Here is a 22,709-nt window from a genome sequence, read left to right on the forward strand (position 1 = left end):
AAGTCCATTATACAAAGACATCCATTTTATAGCTGCGCACATACTTCCACACAAACAGTAGGGGAGTTTTATCTCTATAGTTCTCACCACTGTGTATCACTGCCCATCCAACAGGTCCATTCCCCCAAGATTGGGGAAAACTTGAGAAGTACTCCCTATGCCCTCATAGGTTCCTCAGAGGCCTAGCCAGGTCGGTCCAAACACAGTTTAACTGTTCTCGGTATCTTTCTTCGGCCCTACATACAAGTTAATATATATAATATATATAATATATATGCCATTTTTAGCAGACGCTTTTATCCAAAGCGACTTACAGTCATGTGTGCATACATTCTACGTATTGGTGGTCCCGGGAATCGAACCCACTACCCTGGCGTTACAAGCGCCATACTCTACCAACTGAGCTACAGAAGGACCACCAATTTCATAAGTTCAAATCCTGAGCTAAGCCTTGCTCAGACAGTCTGTGTTTTTCCACTATACAGACACATTGTTTAACCTAATTCTGACTAAAACTACACACATCATCAGATTATCATTTTATGATTCTAATCAATTTCATGCAATTATAAGGCTTCAGAGTGGAATTATTTAATCATCTTTCAACATTTAAATTATTTTATCAAGGGGACTGAGCACACACCCCTGAGGGGCCCCCGTATTGAGAATCAGTGTAGCGGATGTGTTGTTCCCTACCCTTACCACCTGGGGACAGCCCATTAGGAAGTCCAGGATCCAGTTGCAGAGGGAGGTGTTTAGTCCCAGGGTCCTTAGGTTAGTGCTGAGCTTTGAGGGCACTATGGTGTTGAACTCTGAGCTGTAGTCAATGAATAGCATTTTAAAATAGGTGTTCCTTTTGTCTTGGTGTGAAAGGGCAGTGTGTCGGGCAATAGAGATTGCATCTACTGTGGATCTGTTGGGGCGGTATGCAAATTGGAGTGGGTCTAGGGTTTCTTGGGCACAGGGACTATGGTCGTCTGCTTGAAACATGTTGGTATTATAGATTCAACAAGTAAAACATGAGCTGGCGCACACCCAGAAAAAATTGTTTGTGTGGAGGTATGTTTAATATGCCATAAAGTGTTTTTTTAACAGTTAGACTATTTCATTTTAATTAACTTAATCATTATGCCATACCCCTCACTATTGTCATTGGTTGCACTAATTGCACTGTTTGCCTACATAACCAGGAAGACACAGTGATGCCGAAACGTTAGTAAATACCCATTAAATTGCTGGGAGTTAATAGATGGAGTGTGAAACTTTCTTTATTTTGATGGTATTACAGACTCAGACAGGGAGAGGTTGAAAATGTCAGTGAAGGCACTTGACATTTGGTCAGCGCATGCTCGGAGTACACTTCCCAGTAATCCGTCTACTCCTACGGCCTTGTGAATATTGACCTGTTTAAAGGTCTTACTTACACCGGCTGCGAAGAACGTGATGACACAGTTGTCCGGAACAGCTGATTCTCTCATGCATGATTCTGTATTACTTGCCTCGAAATGAGCATATAAGTTATTTAGCTCATCTGGTTGGCTTGTGTCACTGGGGAGCTCTCGGCTGTGCTTCACTTTGTAGTCTGTAATAGTTTGCAAGCCCTGCCACAATTCCCTGGCATCAGAGCCGGTGTAGTGCGATTTGATCTTAGTTCTGTTTTGACGCTTTGCCTGTTTGATGGTTCGTTGGCGGGCATAGCAGGATTTCTTATAAGACCTGGGTTAGAGTCCCGCTCCTTGAAGCGGCAGCTCTACCCTTTAGCTCAGTGTGAATGTTGCCTGTAATCCATGGCTTCTGGTTGGGGGTATGCACGTACAGTCACTGTGGGGATGACGTCATCGATGCACTTAATTATTAAGCCAGTGACTAATGTGATGTACTCCTCAATGCCATCGGAAGAATCACGGAACATATTCCAGTATGTGCTAGCAAAACAGTCCTGTAGTTTAGCATCTGCTTCATCTGACCACTTTTTTTCATAGACTGAGTCACTGGTGCTTCCTACTTGAAATGAGGTAAAACTGATTTAAGTTTCCCTGCATTAAAGTCCCCGGCCACTAGGAGCGCTGCCTCTGGATGAGCTTTTTCCTGTTTGCTTATGGCAGTATACAGCTAATTGAGTGCGGTTTTAGTACCAGGATCGGTCTGTGTTGGTATGTAGACAGCTATGAAAAATACAGATGAAAACTCTCTAGGTAGATAGTGTGGTCTACAGCTTATCATGAGATACTCTATCTCAGGCGAGCAAAACCTCGAGACTTCCTTAGATATCGTGCACCAGCTGTTGTTTACAAATATGCATAGGCCCCACCCCGTGTCTTACCAGATCCTGCTGTTCTATCCTGCCGATAGAGTGTATAACCCACCAGCTGAATGTTATTCATGTTATCGTTCAGCCACAACTTGGTGAAACATAAGATATTACAGTTTTTAATGTCCCATTGGTAATATATACGTGCTTTCAGTTCGTCCCATTTATTTTCCAGCGATTGAACGTTAGCTAGCAGTACGGATGACAAAGGCAGATTAGCCACTCTGTCACGCTTGCTCCCGCTGTCCCTCCCTGGCGCTCGAGGGCACTCCTGCCACCATCATTACGGCACACCTGCTTCCCCTGCCACGCGCAACAGCAATTCATTGGACTCATTTGGACTCGATGTGTTATTAACTCCCCTATATCTGTCTGTTTCCCAGTTCTGTTCCACGCGTATGCATTAATTGTCATATGTTGTTGTGTTACCCGGTTCTGAAGCTGTTCCTGTTCTGTTCCATGTCTGTGCTATATTAAATGTTCACTCTCCGTACCTGCTTCACTAATCCAGCGTCAGTTCTTACACACCTGTCACCTGATCCTCACAAGGCACCTCGATCTCTTTCCACAAAATCTCAGTTTCTTTCTCCAGTGAATGGCAGGGATGAGGATCTGTTCGGGTTTTGGTGTATATCCTTCCCGTTCGACTCATTAAAGAAAAATGATTTGTCCAATTCGAGTTGAGTAATCGCTGTTCTGATGTCCACAAGATCTTTTTGCTCATAAGAGACGTTAGCAGCAACATTATGTACAAAACAATGCATTGTTACAAACAATGCAAAAAAACAAACAAAATAGCACGGTTGGTTAAGAACCAATAAAATGGCAGCCATCCCCTCCGGCGCCATCATATATCATATTTCAGTCGGATACCTACGTTAATATAACCTGTCCGTCTCAGGTAAACCATGTGCTTTTCTCTAACGTGAAAGTGGGGGCAGGAGATCTTCGCTTGGGGGTGGATGAATGAGCCGAGGAATTAAAATAAGTGAGTGAGAGTGAGAAGGGTGATGGTTTCAAGGGATGAAGGAGACTAAAACAGGTTGGGTGGAGCTTTTATTAAAAGAGGGGGAATGAGAGAACCAGTCTAGAATAAAAGGAGGATATAGACTGAAAAATGGAGGAAAATGAAAAAGAGCAGGGAAAAGTTTTTTTTTAAAGAAGAGGAGGAATGAGAAGTTAAAGGAGGAGAATGAAAGTGGAGGATAGTAGAGGATGAAAAAGAGGGAGATAGGGAGGTCAGAAGAAGGAGGGAACACCGTAAACCAAAACTGGCTCTGTGAAGAACATTTAATTTAATTCTGGGAAAGGTGCGTAGCTTAGAAAATACCCCCAGAAGTTGTAACAAATCTGTCCTGTTGTGTTTATGGTTATACAATGTTGGTATAAGAGTAATATAAAACATTCCTCTGATGTTGCAAGAATGTTAAAGTTCTGAAAAAATTACATTACAAGATACAGGTTCTCAAAACACAAAAAAATACTGTTGAGGATTTACTGATGTTTGACAGTTCATGTAGAAACACATATGGCAATTTATTATTTAACAGTTTATTAGACATTGATTATACAAACATAGTTTCACAGTATTTCTTGAAAGTCACCTGCAGGGATTCAAACCTGTAGCTTTGTAGTGTCATCTCTGGAATGAATCCCCTCCACCACTGAAATGGGACTAACACAAATATAAAGCTGTTGACAACTTTACTCTGACTTTCAGGTTGTGGTCTTTGACTTTGCAGAGAGAGGATAACTAAGGACTCTATTCAATCAGCTTCGTTTTAGCTGACATCCACATAGGTTGTCTTGGCGATGATGGCATTACACCAAAAGCAGACGTTGCCATTGGCTGCACATAACCATATTAACAGAAATCCCATTCAGTCTTGTTTACAACTTCGAACAGTGAAATGTCAGAACTACACGTCCATTATGATGATAGAAACCCTCCTTATTTCGTTTTATGATTTTTCAGTTTGAGCGTAATTATTTCTATATAGCCTACACGTTCTCATTCTGGACTTCTAATGCAGGAGGGACTGGTGTGGCTTCGTAACAATGATCGCAAGAACAGGTGCTCACCGATTTGATGGCTCGGCTATTTTCAGTTTTTTTTTCCAGAGGTGTTCGATCGGGTTCAAGTACTGGCTCTTTCTGGGCCACTCAAGGACAATTGGAGAGTTGTCCTGATGCCACTCCTGCATTGTCTTGGCTGCGTGCTTTTGGTCGTTGTCCTGTTGGAAGGTGAACCTTCGACTCAGTCTGAGTGGTCCTGAGTGCTCTGGAGCAGGTTTTCATCAAGGATCTCTCTGTACTTTGCTCTGTTAATCTTTCCCTCGATCCTGACTAGTCTCCTAGTCCCTCCTGCTGAAAAACAACATGATGCTGCCACCACCATGCTTCACTGTAGTGATGGTGCCAGATTTCCTCCAGACATGATGCTTGGCATTCTGGCCACAGAGTTCAATCTTGGTTCTCAGAGAAACTTTTTTCTCATGGTCTGAGAGTCCTTTAGGTGCCTTTTGGCAAATTCCAAGCGGCCCGTCATGTGCCTTTTACTGTCTGGCCACACTACCATGAAGCTCATTGGTGGAGGGCTGCAGAGATGGTTGTCCTTCTGCAAGGTACTTGCATCTCCACAGAGGCACTCTGGAGTTCTGTTAAAGTGACCATCGGGTTCTTGGTCACCTCCCTGACCAAGGCCCTTCTGCCCCGATTGCTCAGTTTTGTCGGGCAGTCAGTTCTAGGAAGAGTCTTGGTGGTTCCAAACTTCTTCCATTTAAGAATGATGGAGGCCATTGTGTTCTTGGGGACCTTCAATGCTGCAGAAATTAGTTGATACCCTTCTCCAGATCTGTGCGTTGACACAATCCTGTCTCGGAGCTCTACGAACAATTCCTTCGACTTCATGGCTTGGTTTTTGCTCTGACAGTCACTGTCAACTGTGGGACCTTATAGGTGTGTGCCTTTCCAAATCATGTGCAACCAATTGAATTTACCACAGGTGGATTTCAATCAAGTTGTAGATGCATCTCAAGGATGATCAAAGGAAACAGGATGCACCTGAGCTTAATTTCGAGTCTCATAGCAAAGGATCTGAATACTTATGTAAATATGATATTTCTGTTTTTATTTGTAATACATTAGCAACATTTTGTAAAAACCTGTTTTCGCTTTGTCATTATGGAGTATTGTGTGTAGATTGATGAGGGGGGAAAAATGAATACATGTAACAAAATAATGTAATGTAACAAAATGTGAAAAAAATGTAAGGGGTCTGAATACTTTCCGAATGCACTGTATATAATATATAATAAAAAATAATAAAACACAAAAACACTCAAGCCTGAGAAACACTTTTAAATTATATTCATCACATCCTCAAAGCAGATGGCAATTGCCTCTACCTCAGCAGGCCTACGCAGGCCAGATGGCAGTCTTAGATGACTCTTTAAAAGGGCAATCAAACCCTGAGATCAGCTTTAATGGAAGACATGGTTTGCTGGCTGACAGCGTAGCAAACTCTCTACTTAGCCCAGGCATGGGTCCTGGAGTACTTAGCTGAGTCACATTACACGTAACACTTACTGGAGTTGCATTGAGAATTCAGAGAGTTAGAGTTCATTTTTTGGGGTAACCCGAACAGCTTCATGTCTACTCCGCATCTCAATCCTAACCCTAGCCACAACCCTAACTCTAACCTAGCAATAACCCTGAACCAGTTACAGTGTAATGACAGGCAGACAGGCAGACAGGCAGACAGGCAGGCAGGCAGGCAGGCGGGACGGGCGGGCGGGCGGTTATCCAGAGGGGATACATTAACATCCCTAGTCAGACAAATATGACTTTCCTATTCTAGTGGAGGAGTTTCATATTTCACTGGAGGAGTTTCATATTCCAGAGGAGGGTTACATAGTTTCCACCTGCTTATTCAGACCATCCATTACACTGGCAGCCTGCAGGGGCTCGATATGCATACAGACCTGTTAGCTCCCTCTGCATTCAGGGACACACTGACAGCTGATGTATGTCAACAATTATAAGTGGATGTAGTTTCCTCACATTTGAACATTACGCTCCCTGCATAAACAGCAGAGGATTCATCCTGGGTTTCTCTGTGGATCCAAATCATGTCAGGATATGTGCTCCTTCAATATGAGTAAATATCATTTTTTCAAATAGAGGGTAGGATTTGGCAACTATGTAATACGCGTGTGTGTGTGTGTGTGTGTGTGTGTGTGTGTGTGTGTGTGTGTGTGTGTGTGTGTGTGTGTGTGTGTGTGTGTGTGTGTGTGTGTGTGTGTGTGTGTGTGTGTGTGTGTGTGTGTGTGTGTGTGTGCCTGCATGCCTACGTGTGTGTCTATGTGTATGTCTACGTCTCCTTAGTCACCACCTTGTCACCATTATCTGCTAAATGATATTTTTGGTCAGCAGGCTAATAACAGCCCTGCAGAGAGAGCTTGGTGTTTCATCATACACAGCAGGACTTCCTACAGACGTCAACAACAACAACACAAATCAAAAAGTCTAATTTGTCTCATACATACTTGATCCAGCTTACTGTAATTGTTGGAGATGCCAGAAGTGCCAGACACGTGAGGGTGAAACGGCTCGATGTTGCCCCCTAGTGTTTTGCAGAGTGTATTGCTTATTTTAGGCAGCAAATGCATGCAGCCAGGCGCGTACAGTTGGACGATTGTCGAGTAAAGGTGTAAAACTGCTACCTATCTTTGTTTTTTCCCTTGTCTTCACTGAGAACTGGGAAGGTGAAACAGACATCTACTAGACATCCTCCATAATGCTTTAAAGCTGAGATCCAGCTGGTTGCCCCAGGCAGGCGCATTTCTTATTGTTTTTGTTTTGTTTATGAAATGGGGCAAAGGAGCATCCTGCATCGTGTTAAAAATTATTCTTAGTGAATAGATTACCACAGTAAGAGTCATGATACCCATTAAGTAAAAATACTTTAAAGTACTACTTAAGTTGTTTTTTGGGGTATCTGTACTTTACTATTTATATTTTTGACATAATTTACTTCACTACATTCCTAAATAAAATAATGTACTTTGTCTTCCTTCAATTTTCCCTGACACCCAAAAGTACTCATTGAGTTTTGAATGCTTAGCAGGACAGAAAACGGTCCAATTGACCAACTTATCAACAGAACCTCCCTGGTCATCCCTCATGCCTCTGATCTGACAGACTCACTAAACACAAATGCATCATTTGTAAATGATGTCTGACTGTTGGAGTGTGCCCCTGGCTAACTGTAAATTTAAAAAAATCAAGACAATTGTGCCTTCTAGTTTGTTTAATATAAGGATTTTAAAATTATTTTTACTTTCACTTTTGATACCTAAGTATATTTAAAACCAAATGCTTTTAGGGCTGGTTTCACAGACAGGGCTTAGATTAAGCCAGGAGTAGGCCTTAAATGTGTACTAGTTAAATGAAATGAAATGCTAATTTGGATATCATAAAGAACGACAAATGCCATGATGACCTGGACTAGACTGCCGAATTGAGGCAAAGGTAAGAGCTTAACTATTTAACTAACTGATGTTATCAAAATGTAGTAATTCATAAATTGCCTAAATTTCTTTCAATTGCCAATTCTGTGAACTGTCTTGTGCAAGTTTAAACACAATACCTGTTAGAAAAGGTTTCAGCTGGAGACGACGTAAAGGAGCTTGCAGGGATTTGTAGTTTTGAATGATATCTACTTTGACGGTAACAACCATTTTCTAATCTGAGAGTAAATAGAGCCGAATATATGGAAAAAAGTCACCTTGTCCGAGAGAGATTTAGATGGTTATCAAAACGTCACGCCAGGGTAAGCCTACATGGAACATAGTCTTTATTTTAAGTGTTTCTAAAATCCCCTTTGGGAAAAATGAATGGTGGAAAAACTATTGGAACCATTTCCCTGTTTGACTGCTAGGTTTTATGGGTATTATGACACCTCCACTGTGGGGCTCTGTACTCTGCTGTTCTATTGCACCTCCGAGGATGTGCAATTATGTCAGAGAGAAAAACAAACAAAGTTTCACCGATATGGATTCCAGCTTTAAGGGGTGCTGAACTGGCTGATGTAGCCTTAGTTGCAGTCCTCTTCATTGAGAAATGCTACTGAGAATGAGATTTAGGTCTTGGAGGCGTGCTTTGATGTGGGTGTCTCCTGAGTGTTTGTTCACACATGGGAAGCGCTTGTACATTCACTCTGCCAAAACAGTACACAGTTACAGTCACTCATCATTTGGCCAATTAGATTCAGCCTGCTGGTGTGCGACTGTGGCACACACAGTTGGTTTGACTTTTGATAGAATAAATTACACAATGTATATGGGTCAATATTTTTATGCTGAACACTTTTACTTTGTCATTATTTGCTTATTTCTATATGAATTTGTACAATTTATAGTTGGTTTGAGGTTTTTAAGTAATTGAAATTAGGAGCTATTGAAATGTACAAATGTTGTCCCATGTACATTGTGTAATTTACTAATAGTCTTTACTGATCGTCGGCAGCGTAGCCTAGTGGTTAGAGTGTTGGACTAGTAACTGAAAGGTTGTAAGTTCAAATCCCCAAGCTTACAAGGTACAAATCTGTCGTTCTGCCCCTGAACAGGCAGTTAACCCACTGTTCCTAGGCCGTCATTGAAAATAATATTTTTTTCTTAACTCACTTGCCTAGTTTAATAAAAGGTCAAAAATAAATTACATTTAAAAAAACTAACCCCATGGATATCCAAAGTCAAACTAAATGTATCACGGTCAGTATGTGCTCTGCACCCATATGTCGGTAATTACAATAAGGTTGCGCGCAACTGCACTCCGAATTGATGATTTCTTGGGTGCTGTGGACGTGTGGGCAGGGTTGAAATAAACCCAACACAAGGAAACTTATGTACCCCAGATTCCTTACAAATCTCTGTTGTGGACGATACTGACTGTATGACCAAAATTAACCTATTTAAACTTTGTAGTAAATTTTGACACTAAAATAACTGTTTCTGACTCATATCGATGCCACATAGGCCTTTCAGTTACTCTTGAACCACTCCCTTCATTATTATCCACGCTACAAACCACTCCCTTCATTATTATCCACGTTACAAACCACTCCCTTCATTATTATCCACCTTACAAACCACTCCCTTCATTATTATCCACGCTACAAACCACTCCCTTCATTATTATCCACGTTACAAACCACTCCCTTCATTATTATCCACGCTACAAACCACTCCCTTCATTATTATCCACGCTACAAACCGATCCCTTCATTATTATCCACGTTACAAACCACTCCATTATTATCCACGCTACAAACCACTCCCTTCATTATTATCCACGTTACAAACCACTCCCTTCATTATTATCCACGCTACAAACCACTCCCTTCATTATTATCCACGCTACAAACCGATCCCTTCATTATTATCCACGTTACAAACCACTCCATTATTATCCACGCTACAAACCACTCCCTTCATTATTATCCACGCTACAAACCACTCCCTTCATTATTATCCACGCTACAAACCACTCCCTTCATTATTATCCACGTTACAAACCACTCCCTTCATTATTATCCACGTTACAAACCACTCCCTTCATTATTATCCACGTTACAAACCACTCCCTTCATTATTATCCACGTTACAAACCACTCCCTTCATTATTATCCACGTTACAAACCACTCCCTTCATTATTATCCACGTTACAAACCACTCCCTTCATTATTATCCACGTTACAAACCACTCCCTTCATTATTATCCACCTTACAAACCACTCCCTTCATTATTATCCACCTTACAAACCACTCCCTTCATTATTATCCACGTTACAAACCACTCCCTTCATTATTATCCACGTTACAAACCACTCCCTTCATTATTATCCACGTTACAAACCACTCCCTTCATTATTATCCACGTTACAAACCACTCCCTTCATTATTATCCACCTTACAAACCACTCCCTTCATTATTATCCAAGTTACAAACCACTCCCTTCATTATTATCCACGTTACAAACCACTCCCTTCATTATTATCCACGTTACAAACCACTCCCTTCATTATTATCCACGTTACAAACCACTCCCTTCATTATTATCCACGTTACAATCCACTGCCTTCATTATTATCCACGTTACAAACCACTCCCTTCATTATTATCCATGTTACAAACCACTCCCTTCATTATTATCCATGTTACAAACCACTCCCTTCATTATTATCCACCTTACAAACCACTCCCTTCATTATTATCCACGTTACAAACCACTCCCTTCATTATTATCCACGTTACAAACCACTCCCTTCATTATTATCCACGTTACAAACCACTCCCTTCATTATTATCCACGTTACAAACCACTCCCTTCATTATTATCCACCTTACAAACCACTCCCTTCATTATTATCCACGTTACAAACCACTCCCTTCATTATTATCCACGTTACAAACCACTCCCTTCATTATTATCCACGTTACAAACCACTCCCTTCATTATTATCCACGTTACAAACCACTCCCTTCATTATTATCCACGTTACAAACCACTCCCTTCATTATTATCCACGTTACAAACCACTCCCTTCATTATTATCCATGTTACAAACCACTCCCTTCATTATTATCCATGTTACAAACCACTCCCTTCATTATTATCCACCTTACAAACCACTCCCTTCATTATTATCCACGTTACAAACCACTCCCTTCATTATTATCCATGTTACAAACCACTCCCTTCATTATTATCCACGTTACAAACCACTCCCTTCATTATTATCCACCACGTTACAAACCACTCCCTACATTATTATCCACGTTACAAACCACTCCCTTCATTATTATCCACGTTACAATCCACTCCCTTCATTATTATCCACGTTACAATCCACTCCCTTCATTATTATCCACGTTACAAACCACTCCCTTCATTATTATCCACTTCATTATTTATCCACGTTACAAACCACTCCCTTCATTATTATCCACGTTACAAACCACTCCCTTCATTATTATCCACGTTACAAACCACTCCCTTCATTATTATCCACCTTACAAACCACTCCCTTCATTATGATCCACGTTACAAACCACTCCCTTCATTATGATCCACGTTACAAACCACTCCCTTCATTATTATCCACGTTACAAACCACTCCCTTCATTATTATCCACGTTACAAACCACTCCCTTCATTATTATCCACCTTACAAACCACTCCCTTCATTATGATCCACGTTACAAACCACTCCCTTCATTATGATCCACGTTACAAATGACTCCCTTCATTATTATCCACGTTACAAACCACTCCCTTCATTATTATCCACGTTACAAACCACTCCCTTCATTATTATCCACGTTACAAACCACTCCCTTCATTATTATCCACGTTACAAACCACTCCCTTCATTATTATCCACGTTACAAACCACTCCCTTCATTATTATCCACGTTACAAACCACTCCCTTCATTATTATCCACCACGTTACAAACCACTCCCTTCATTATTATCCACGTTACAAACCACTCCCTTCATTATTATCCACGTTACAATCCACTCCCTTCATTATTATCCACGTTACAAACCACTCCCTTCATTATTATCCACGTTACAAACCACTCCCTTCATTATTATCCACGTTACAAACCACTCCCTTCATTATTATCCACGTTACAAACCACTCCCTTCATTATTATCCACGTTACAAACCACTCCCTTCATTATTATCCACGTTACAAACCACTCCCTTCATTATTATCCACCTTACAAACCACTCCCTTCATTATGATCCACGTTACAAACCACTCCCTTCATTATGATCCACGTTACAAACGACTCCCTTCATTATTATCCACGTTACAAACCACTCCCTTCATTATTATCCACCTTACAAACCACTCCCTTCATTATTATCCACCTTACAAACCACTCCCTTCATTATTATCCACGTTACAAACCACTCACTTCATTATGATCCACGTTACAAACCACTCCCTTCATTATTATCCACGTTACAAACTACTCCCTTCATTATTATCCACGTTACAAACCACTCCCTTCATTATTATCCACCACGTTACAAACCACTCCCTACATTATTATCCATGTTACAAACCACTCCCTTCATTATTATCCACCACGTTACAAACCACTCCCTACATTATTATCCACCACGTTACAAACCACTCCCTTCATTATGATCCACGTTACAAACGACTCCCTTCATTATTATCCACGTTACAAACCACTCCCTTCATTATGATCCACGTTACAAACCACTCCCTACATTATTATCCATGTTACAAACCACTCCCTTCATTATTATCCACCACGTTACAAACCACTCCCTACATTATTATCCACCACGTTACAAACCACTCCCTTCATTATGATCCACGTTACAAACGACTCCCTTCATTATTATCCACGTTACAAACCACTCCCTTCATTATGATCCACGTTACAAACCACTCCCTTCATTATTATCCACGTTACAAACCACTCCCTTCATTATTATCCACGTTACAAACCGTTCCCTTCATTATTATCCACCTTACAAACCACTCCCTTCATTATTATCCACCTTACAAACCACTCCCTTCATTATTATCCACGTTACAAACCATCCCTTCATTATTATCCACGTTACAAACCACTCCCTTCATTATTATCCACGTTACAAACCACTCCCTTCATTATTATCCACGTTACAGACCACTCCCTTCATTATTATCCACGTTACAAACCACTCCCTTCATTATTATCCACGTTACAAACCATTCCCTTCATTATTATCCACGTTACAAACCACTCCCTTCATTATTATCCACGTTACAAACCACTCCCTTCATTATTATCCACGTTACAAACCACTCCCTTCATTATTATCCACATTACAAACCACTCCCTTCCTTATTATCCACGTTACAAACCGTTCCCTTCATTATTATCCACATTACAAACCACTCCCTTCATTATTATCCACGTTACAAACCACTCCCTTCATTATGATCCACGTTACAAACCACTCCCTTCATTATTATCCACGTTACAAACCGTTCCCTTCATTATTATCCACATTACAAACCACTCCCTTCATTATTATCCACGTTACAAACCACTCCCTTCATTATGATACACGTTACAAACCACTCCCTTCATTATGATCCACGTTACAAACCGTTCCCTTCATTATTATCCACATTACAAACCTCTCCCTTCATTATTATCCACGTTACAAACCACTCCCTTCATTATGATCCACGTTACAAACCACTCCCTTCATTATTATCCACGTTACAAACCACTCCCTTCATTATTATCCACGTTACAAACCACTCCCTTCAAACCGTTACAAACCACTCCCTTCATTATTATCCACGTTACAAACCACTCCCTTCATTATTATCCACGTTACAAACCACTCCCTTCATTATTATCCACGTTACAAACCACTCCCTTCATTATTATCCACGTTACAAACCACTCCCTTCATTATTATCCACGTTACAAACCATTCCCTTCATTATTATCCACGTTACAAACCACTCCCTTCATTATTATCCAGGTTACAAACCACTCCCTTCATTATTATCCACGTTACAAACCACTCCCTTCATTATTATCCACATTACAAACCGCTCCCTTCCTTATTATCCACGTTACAAACCGTTCCCTTCATTATTATCCACATTACAAACCACTCCCTTCATTATTATCCACGTTACAAACCACTCCCTTCATTATGATCCACGTTACAAACCACTCCCTTCATTATGATCCACGTTACAAACCGTTCCCTTCATTATTATCCACATTACAAACCGCTCCCTTCCTTATTATCCACGTTACAAACCGTTCCCTTCATTATTATCCACATTACAAACCACTCCCTTCATTATTATCCACGTTACAAACCACTCCCTTCATTATGATCCACGTTACAAACCACTCCCTTCATTATTATCCACGTTACAAACCGTTCCCTTCATTATTATCCACATTACAAACCGCTCCCTTCATTATGATCCACGTTACAAACCACTCCCTTCATTATGATCCACGTTACAAACCACTCCCTTCATTATTATCCACATTACAAACCACTCCCTTCATTATTATCCACGTTACAAACCCTCCCTTCATTATTATCCACATTACAAACCACTCCCTTCATTATTATCCACGTTACAAACTACTCCCTTCATTATTATCCACGTTACAAACCACTCCCTTCATTATTATCCCTTCATTATTACCACGTTACAAACCACTCCCTTCATTATTATCCACGTTACAAACCACTCCCTTCATTATTATCCACGTTACAAACCACTCCCTTCATTATTATCCACGTTACAAACCACTCCCTTCATTATTATCCACGTTACAAACCACTCCCTTCATTATTATCCACGTTACAAACCACTCCCTTCATTATTATCCACGTTACAAACCACTCCCTTCATTATTATCCACGTTACAAACCACTCCCTTCATTATTATCCACGTTACAAACCACTCCCTTCATTATTATCCACCTTACAAACCACTCCCTTCATTATGATCCACGTTACAAACCACTCCCTTCATTATGATCCACGTTACAAATGACTCCCTTCATTATTATCCACGTTACAAACCACTCCCTTCATTATGATCCACGTTACAAACCACTCCCTTCATTATTATCCACGTTACAAACCACTCCCTTCATTATTATCCACGTTACAAACCGTTCCCTTCATTATTATCCACCTTACAAACCACTCCCTTCATTATCCACGCTACAAACCGATCCCTTCATTATTATCCACGTTACAAACCACTCCCTTCATTATTATCCACGTTACAAACCACTCCCTTCATTATTATCCACGTTACAAACCACTCCCTTCATTATTATCCACGTTACAAACCACATGTTACAAACCCTTCATTATTATCCACGTTACAAACCACTCCCTTCATTATTATCCAGGTTACAAACCACTCCCTTCATTATTATCCACGTTACAAACCGTTCCCTTCATTATTATCCACATTACAAACCGCTCCCTTCCTTATTATCCACGTTACAAACCGTTCCCTTCATTATTATCCACATTACAAACCACTCCCTTCATTATTATCCACGTTACAAACCACTCCCTTCATTATGATCCACGTTACAAACCACTCCCTTCATTATTATCCACGTTACAAACCGTTCCCTTCATTATTATCCACGTTACAAACCACTCCCTTCATTATTATCCACATTACAAACCACTCCCTTCATTATTATCCACGTTACAAACCACTCCCTTCATTATTATCCACGTTACAAACCACTCCTTCATTATTATCCACGTTACAAACCACTCCCTTCATTATTATCCACGTTACAAACCACTCCCTTCATTATTATCCACCTTACAAACCACTCCCTTCATTATGATCCACGTTACAAACCACTCCCTTCATTATGATCCACGTTACAAACCACTCCCTTCATTATTATCCACGTTACAAACCACTCCCTTCATTATTATATTACAAACCACTCCCTTCATTATTATCCACGTTACAAACCACTCCCTTCATTATTATCCACCTTACAAACCACTCCCTTCATTATTATCCACGTTACAAACCACTCCCTTCATTATTATCCACGTTACAAACCACTCCCTTCATTATTATCCACGTTACAAACCACTTCCCTTCACTCCCTTCATTATACAAACCACTCCCTTCACGTTACAAACCACTCCCTATCCATTATTATCCATGTTACAAACCACTCCCTTCATTATTATCCACCACGTTACAAACCACTCCCTTCATTATTATCCACGTTACAAACCACTCCCTTCATTATTATCCACGTTACAAACCACTCCCTTCATTATTATCCACGTTACAAACCACTCCCTTCATTATGATCCACGTTACAAACCACTCCCTTCATTATTATCCATGTTACAAACCACTCCCTTCATTATTATCCACCACGTTACAAACCACTCCCTACATTATTATCCACTCCCTTCCACGTTACAAACCACTCCCTTCATTATGATCCACGTTACAAACCGTTCCCTTCATTATTATCCACATTACAAACCTCTCCCTTCATTATTATCCACGTTACAAACCACTCCCTTCATTATGATCCACGTTACAAACCACTCCCTTCATTATTATCCACGTTACAAACCACTCCCTTCATTATTATCCACGTTACAAACCGTTCCCTTCATTATTATCCACCTTACAAACCACTCCCTTCATTATTATCCACGCTACAAACCGATCCCTTCATTATTATCCACGTTACAAACCACTCCCTTCATTATTATCCACGTTACAAACCACTCCCTTCATTATTATCCACGTTACAGACCACTCCCTTCATTATTATCCACGTTACAAACCACTCCCTTCATTATTATCCACGTTACAAACCATTCCCTTCATTATTATCCGTTACAAACCACTCCCTTCATTATTATCCACGTTACAAACCACTCCCTTCATTATTATCCACGTTACAAACCACTCCCTTCATTATGATCCACGTTACAAACCACTCCCTTCATTATTATCCACGTTACAAACCGTTCCCTTCATTATTATCCACATTACAAACCACTCCCTTCATTATTATCCACGTTACAAACCACTCCCTTCATTATGATACACGTTACAAACCACTCCCTTCATTATGATCCACGTTACAAACCACTCCCTACATTATTATCCATGTTACAAACCACTCCCTTCATTATTATCCACCACGTTACAAACCACTCCCTACATTATTATCCACCACGTTACAAACCACTCCCTTCATTATGATCCACGTTACAAACGACTCCCTTCATTATTATCCACGTTACAAACCACTCCCTTCATTATTATCCACGTTACAAACCACTCCCTTCATTATTATCCACGTTACAAACCGTTCCCTTCATTATTATCCACCTTACAAACCACTCCCTTCATTATTATCCACGCTACAAACCGATCCCTTCATTATTATCCACGTTACAAACCACTCCCTTCATTATTATCCACGTTACAAACCACTCCCTTCATTATTATCCACGTTACAGACCACTCCCTTCATTATTATCCACGTTACAAACCACTCCCTTCATTATTATCCACGTTACAAACCATTCCCTTCATTATTATCCACGTTACAAACCACTCCCTTCATTATTATCCACGTTACAAACCACTCCCTTCATTATTATCCACGTTACAAACCGTTCCCTTCATTATTATCCACATTACAAACCGCTCCCTTCCTTATTATCCACGTTACAAACCGTTCCCTTCATTATTATCCACATTACAAACCACTCCCTTCATTATTATCCACGTTACAAACCACTCCCTTCATTATGATCCACGTTACAAACCACTCCCTTCATTATTATCCACGTTACAAACCGTTCCCTTCATTATTATCCACATTACAAACCACTCCCTTCATTATTATCCACGTTACAAACCACTCCCTTCATTATTATCCACATTACAAACCACTCCCTTCATTATTATCCACGTTACAAACCACTCCCTTCATTATGATCCACGTTACAAACCACTCCCTTCATTATGATCCACGTTACAAACCGTTCCCTTCATTATTATCCACATTACAAACCGCTCCCTTCATTATGATCCACGTTACAAACCGCTCCCTTCATTATGATCCACGTTACAAACCACTCCCTTCATTATTATCCACATTACAAACCGCTCCCTTCATTATTATCCACGTTACAAACCGTTCCCTTCATTATTATCCACATTACAAACCACTCCCTTCATTATTATCCACGTTACAAACTACTCCCTTCATTATTATCCACGTTACAAACCACTCCCTTCATTATTATCCACCACGTTACAAACCACTCCCTACATTATTATCCACGTTACAAACCACTCCCTTCATTATTATCCACGTTACAATCCACTCCCTTCATTATTATCCACGTTACAATCCACTCCCTTCATTATTATCCACGTTACAAACCACTCCCTTCATTATTATCCACGTTACAAACCACTCCCTTCATTATTATCCACGTTACAAACCACTCCCTTCATTATTATCCACGTTACAAACCACTCCCTTCATTATTATCCACAAACCACTCCCTTCACAAACCACTCCCTTCATTATTATCCACCTTACAAACCACTCCCTTCATTATGATCCACGTTACAAACCACTCCCTTCATTATGATCCACGTTACAAATGACTCCCTTCATTATTATCCACGTTACAAACCACTCCCTTCATTATGATCCACGTTACAAACCACTCCCTTCATTATTATCCACGTTACAAACCACTCCCTTCATTATTATCCCACGTTACAAACCGTTCCCTTCATTATTATCCACCTTACAAACCACTCCCTTCATTTATCCACGTTACAAACCACTCCCTTCATTATTATCCACGTTACAAACCACTCCCTTCATTATTATCCACGTTACAAACCACTCCCTTCATTATTATCCACGTTACAAACCACTCCCTTCATTATTATCCACGTTACAAACCACTCCCTTCATTATTATCCACGTTACAAACCACTCCCTTCATTATTATCCACGTTACAAACCACTCCCTTCATTATTATCCACGTTACAAACCACTCCCTTCATTATTATCCATTACAAACCACTCCCTTCCTTATTATCCACGTTACAAACCGTTCCCTTCATTATTATCCACATTACAAACCACTCCCTTCATTATTATCCACGTTACAAACCACTCCCTTCATTATGATCCACGTTACAAACCACTCCCTTCATTATTATCCACGTTACAAACCGTTCCTTCATTATTATCCACATTACAAACCGCTCCCTTCATTATTATCCACGTTACAAACCGTTCCCTTCATTATTATCCACATTACAAACCACTCCCTTCATTATTATCCACGTTACAAACCACTCCCTTCATTATTATCCACGTTACAAACCACTCCCTTCATTATGATCCACGTTACAAACCGTTCCTTTCATTATTATCCACATTACAAACCACTCCCTTCCTTATTATCCACGTTACAAACCGTTCCCTTCATTATTATCCACATTACAAACCACTCCCTTCATTATTATCCACGTTACAAACCACTCCCTTCATTATTATCCACGTTACAAACCACTCCCTTCATTATGATCCACGTTACAAACCGTTCCCTTCATTATTATCCCACGTTACAAACCACTCCCTTCATTATTATCCACGTTACAAACCACTCCCTTCATTATTATCCACGTTACAAAACTTCATTATTATCCACGTTACAAACCACTCCCTTCATTATTATCCACGTTACAAACCACTCCCTTCATTATTATCCACATTACAAACCATTACCTTCATTATTATCCACATTACAAACCACTCCCTTCATTATTATCCACGTTACAAACCACTCCCTTCATTATGATCCACGTTACAAACCACTCCCTTCATTATTATCCACATTACAAACCGTTCCCTTCATTATGATCCACGTTACAAACCACTCCCTTCATTATTATCCACGTTACAAACCACCCTTCATTATTATCCACATTACAAACCACTCCCTTCATTATTATCCACGTTACAAACCACTCCCTTCATTATGATCCACGTTACAAACCACTCCCTTCATTATGATCCACGTTACAAACCGTTCCCTTCATTATGATCCACGTTACAAACCACTCCCTTCATTATTATCCACGTTACAAACCACTCCCTTCCTTATTATCCACATTACAAACCACTCCCTTCATTATTATCCACGTTACAAACCACTCCCTTCATTATTATCCACGTTACAAACCACTCCCTTCATTATTATCCACGTTACAAACCACTCCCTTCATTATTATCCACGTTACAAACCACTCCCTTCATTATTATCCACCTTACAAACCACTCCCTTCATTATTATCCACCTTACAAACCACTCCCTTCATTATTATCCACGTTACAAACCACTCCCTTCATTATTATCCACATTACAAACCACTCCCTTCAAACCACTCCCTTCATTATTATCCACCTTACAAACCACTCCCTTCATTATTATCCACATTACAAACCACTACAAACCCTTCATTATTATCCACCTTACAAACCACTCCCTTCATTATTATCCACGTTACAAACCACTCCCTTCATTATTATCCACGTTACAAACCACTCCCTTCATTATTATCCACGTTACAATCCACTCCCTTCATTATTATCCACATTACAAACCACTCCCTTCATTATTATCCACCTTACAAACCACTCCCTTCATTATTATCCACCTTACAAACCACTCCCTTCATTATTATCCACGTTAAAAACCGTCCCCTTCATTACTATCAAAACGGAGTTAGAAAGTGCAGGCTCGTGCATGTTTTGATGTTAATTTGGATGGGGGGGTTATAGCTTGGGACAGTGACAGGTCATTGAATTGAAGACAATTAGAACAGGCATTCCAGTGTTTGAACTTCTGAAGCGGCTGCATGGGACTTGTCAGATTATAAATCGGGTGTGTCCGTGATAAACGAACACACGGAGCTCCTCCGACACAGCCAAAAAACAACCACTGTGGGTGTCGGCTAGCATGGTTCTGATAGAATCCTTAGACTCAGTCTTTTTGAAAGAGTATAGAATTTAACCGCAGCATTCCTCTCCTCTCCTCTCCTCTCCTCTCCTCTCCTCTCCTCTCACCCAATAATTGTGTGGAAACGGCGCATTGCCACTGGGGATCATATGGCAAGTGGTCAGAGTGTGACGGCTGCACTAAAACACAGGTAAGGAACCAAACCAATCATCAGAAGTCATGACCATGAGCTCCACTAAACTCATGCTTTGATTCATGAATGGCAACCAATGTTGTGGTATACAGTACCTTCAGAAAGTATTCATACAATTTTTTTTTGTGTTACAGCCTAAATTGAAAATGGATTAAATAGATTGTTTTCCTCACCAACCCACATAATACCCCATAGTAACAAAGTGAAAACATGTTTTTAGAAATTGTTGCACATTTATTGAACAATGTATTACAGAAATATCTCATGTACATAAGTATTCACACCGCTGAGTCAAAACATGTTAGAATAACATTAGGCCGTGATTAAGCTGTGAGTATTTCTGGGTAAGTCTCTAAGAGCTTTGCACAACTGGATTGTACAACATTTGCACAAAATTCTTCAAGCTCTGTCAAGTTGGCTGTTGATCATTGCTAGACAACCATTTTAAAGTCTTGTCAGCTTTTCAACCAGATTTAAGTCAAAACTATAATTAGGCCGCTCAGGAACATCAATGTCATCTCGGTAAGCAACTCAAGTGTATATTTGGCCTTATGTTTAAGGTTATTGTCCTGCTGAATGGTGAATTTGTCTTCCAATGACTTTTGGAAAGCAAACTGAACCAGGTGTTCCTCTAGGATTTTGCCTGTTCTTAGCTCTCTTCCGCTTCTTTGTATCTTATCAAACTCCCTAGTCCTTGAAGATGACAAGCATACCCCTAACATCATGCAGTCACCACCATTCTTGAAAATATGGAGAGTGGTACTCAGTGATGTGTTTTGTTTAGATTTGCTTTAAAACTGCAACATTTTCTGTATGTCCTATGGCAAAATGTGTAGAATTGAAGGAAAATTACGCTAAAATGTTTTTCAGCGAAGTGGAGTGGAGAGGGGTGTCAAGAGTGACCTGACCTGTATTATAGTGGTCTTGTCACGTTCTGACCTTTATTTCCTTTGTTTTGTCGTTATTTAGTATGGTCAGGGCATGAGTTGGGGTGGGCAGTCTATGTTTGTTTTTCTACGATTTTGGGATTTCTATGTTTCGGCCTAGTATGGTTCTCAATCAGAGGCAGGTGTCATTAGTTGTCCCTAATTGAGAATCATACTAAGGTAGCCTGGGTTTCACTGTTTGTGTGTGGGTGATTGTCTATGTTTGTTGCTTGTGTCAGCACAGTTCTCATTATAGCTTCACGGTCGTTATTCGTTTATTGTTTTGTATAGTTTGTATTCAGTGTTCAGTGCTTTCTTTAATAAAAAAATCATCATGAACACATAAATATAATAATAATAATAATAATATGCCATTTAGCAGACGCTTTTATCCAAAGCGACTTACAGTCATGTGTGCATACATTCTACGTATGGGTGGTCCCGGGAATCGAACCCACTACCCTGGCGTTACAAGCGCCATGCTCTACCAACTGAGCTACAGAAAGACCACATACCACGCTGCATTTTGGTCGGCTCCTTACGACGATGGTGACAGGTCTACTTCTACCAAGGGTTATGTTTTATTTCATTTCCCACTATTTACTTG

This window comes from Oncorhynchus keta, chromosome 25 (assembly GCF_023373465.1).
Source record: "Oncorhynchus keta strain PuntledgeMale-10-30-2019 chromosome 25, Oket_V2, whole genome shotgun sequence".
Taxonomy (NCBI): Eukaryota; Metazoa; Chordata; class Actinopteri; order Salmoniformes; family Salmonidae; genus Oncorhynchus; species Oncorhynchus keta.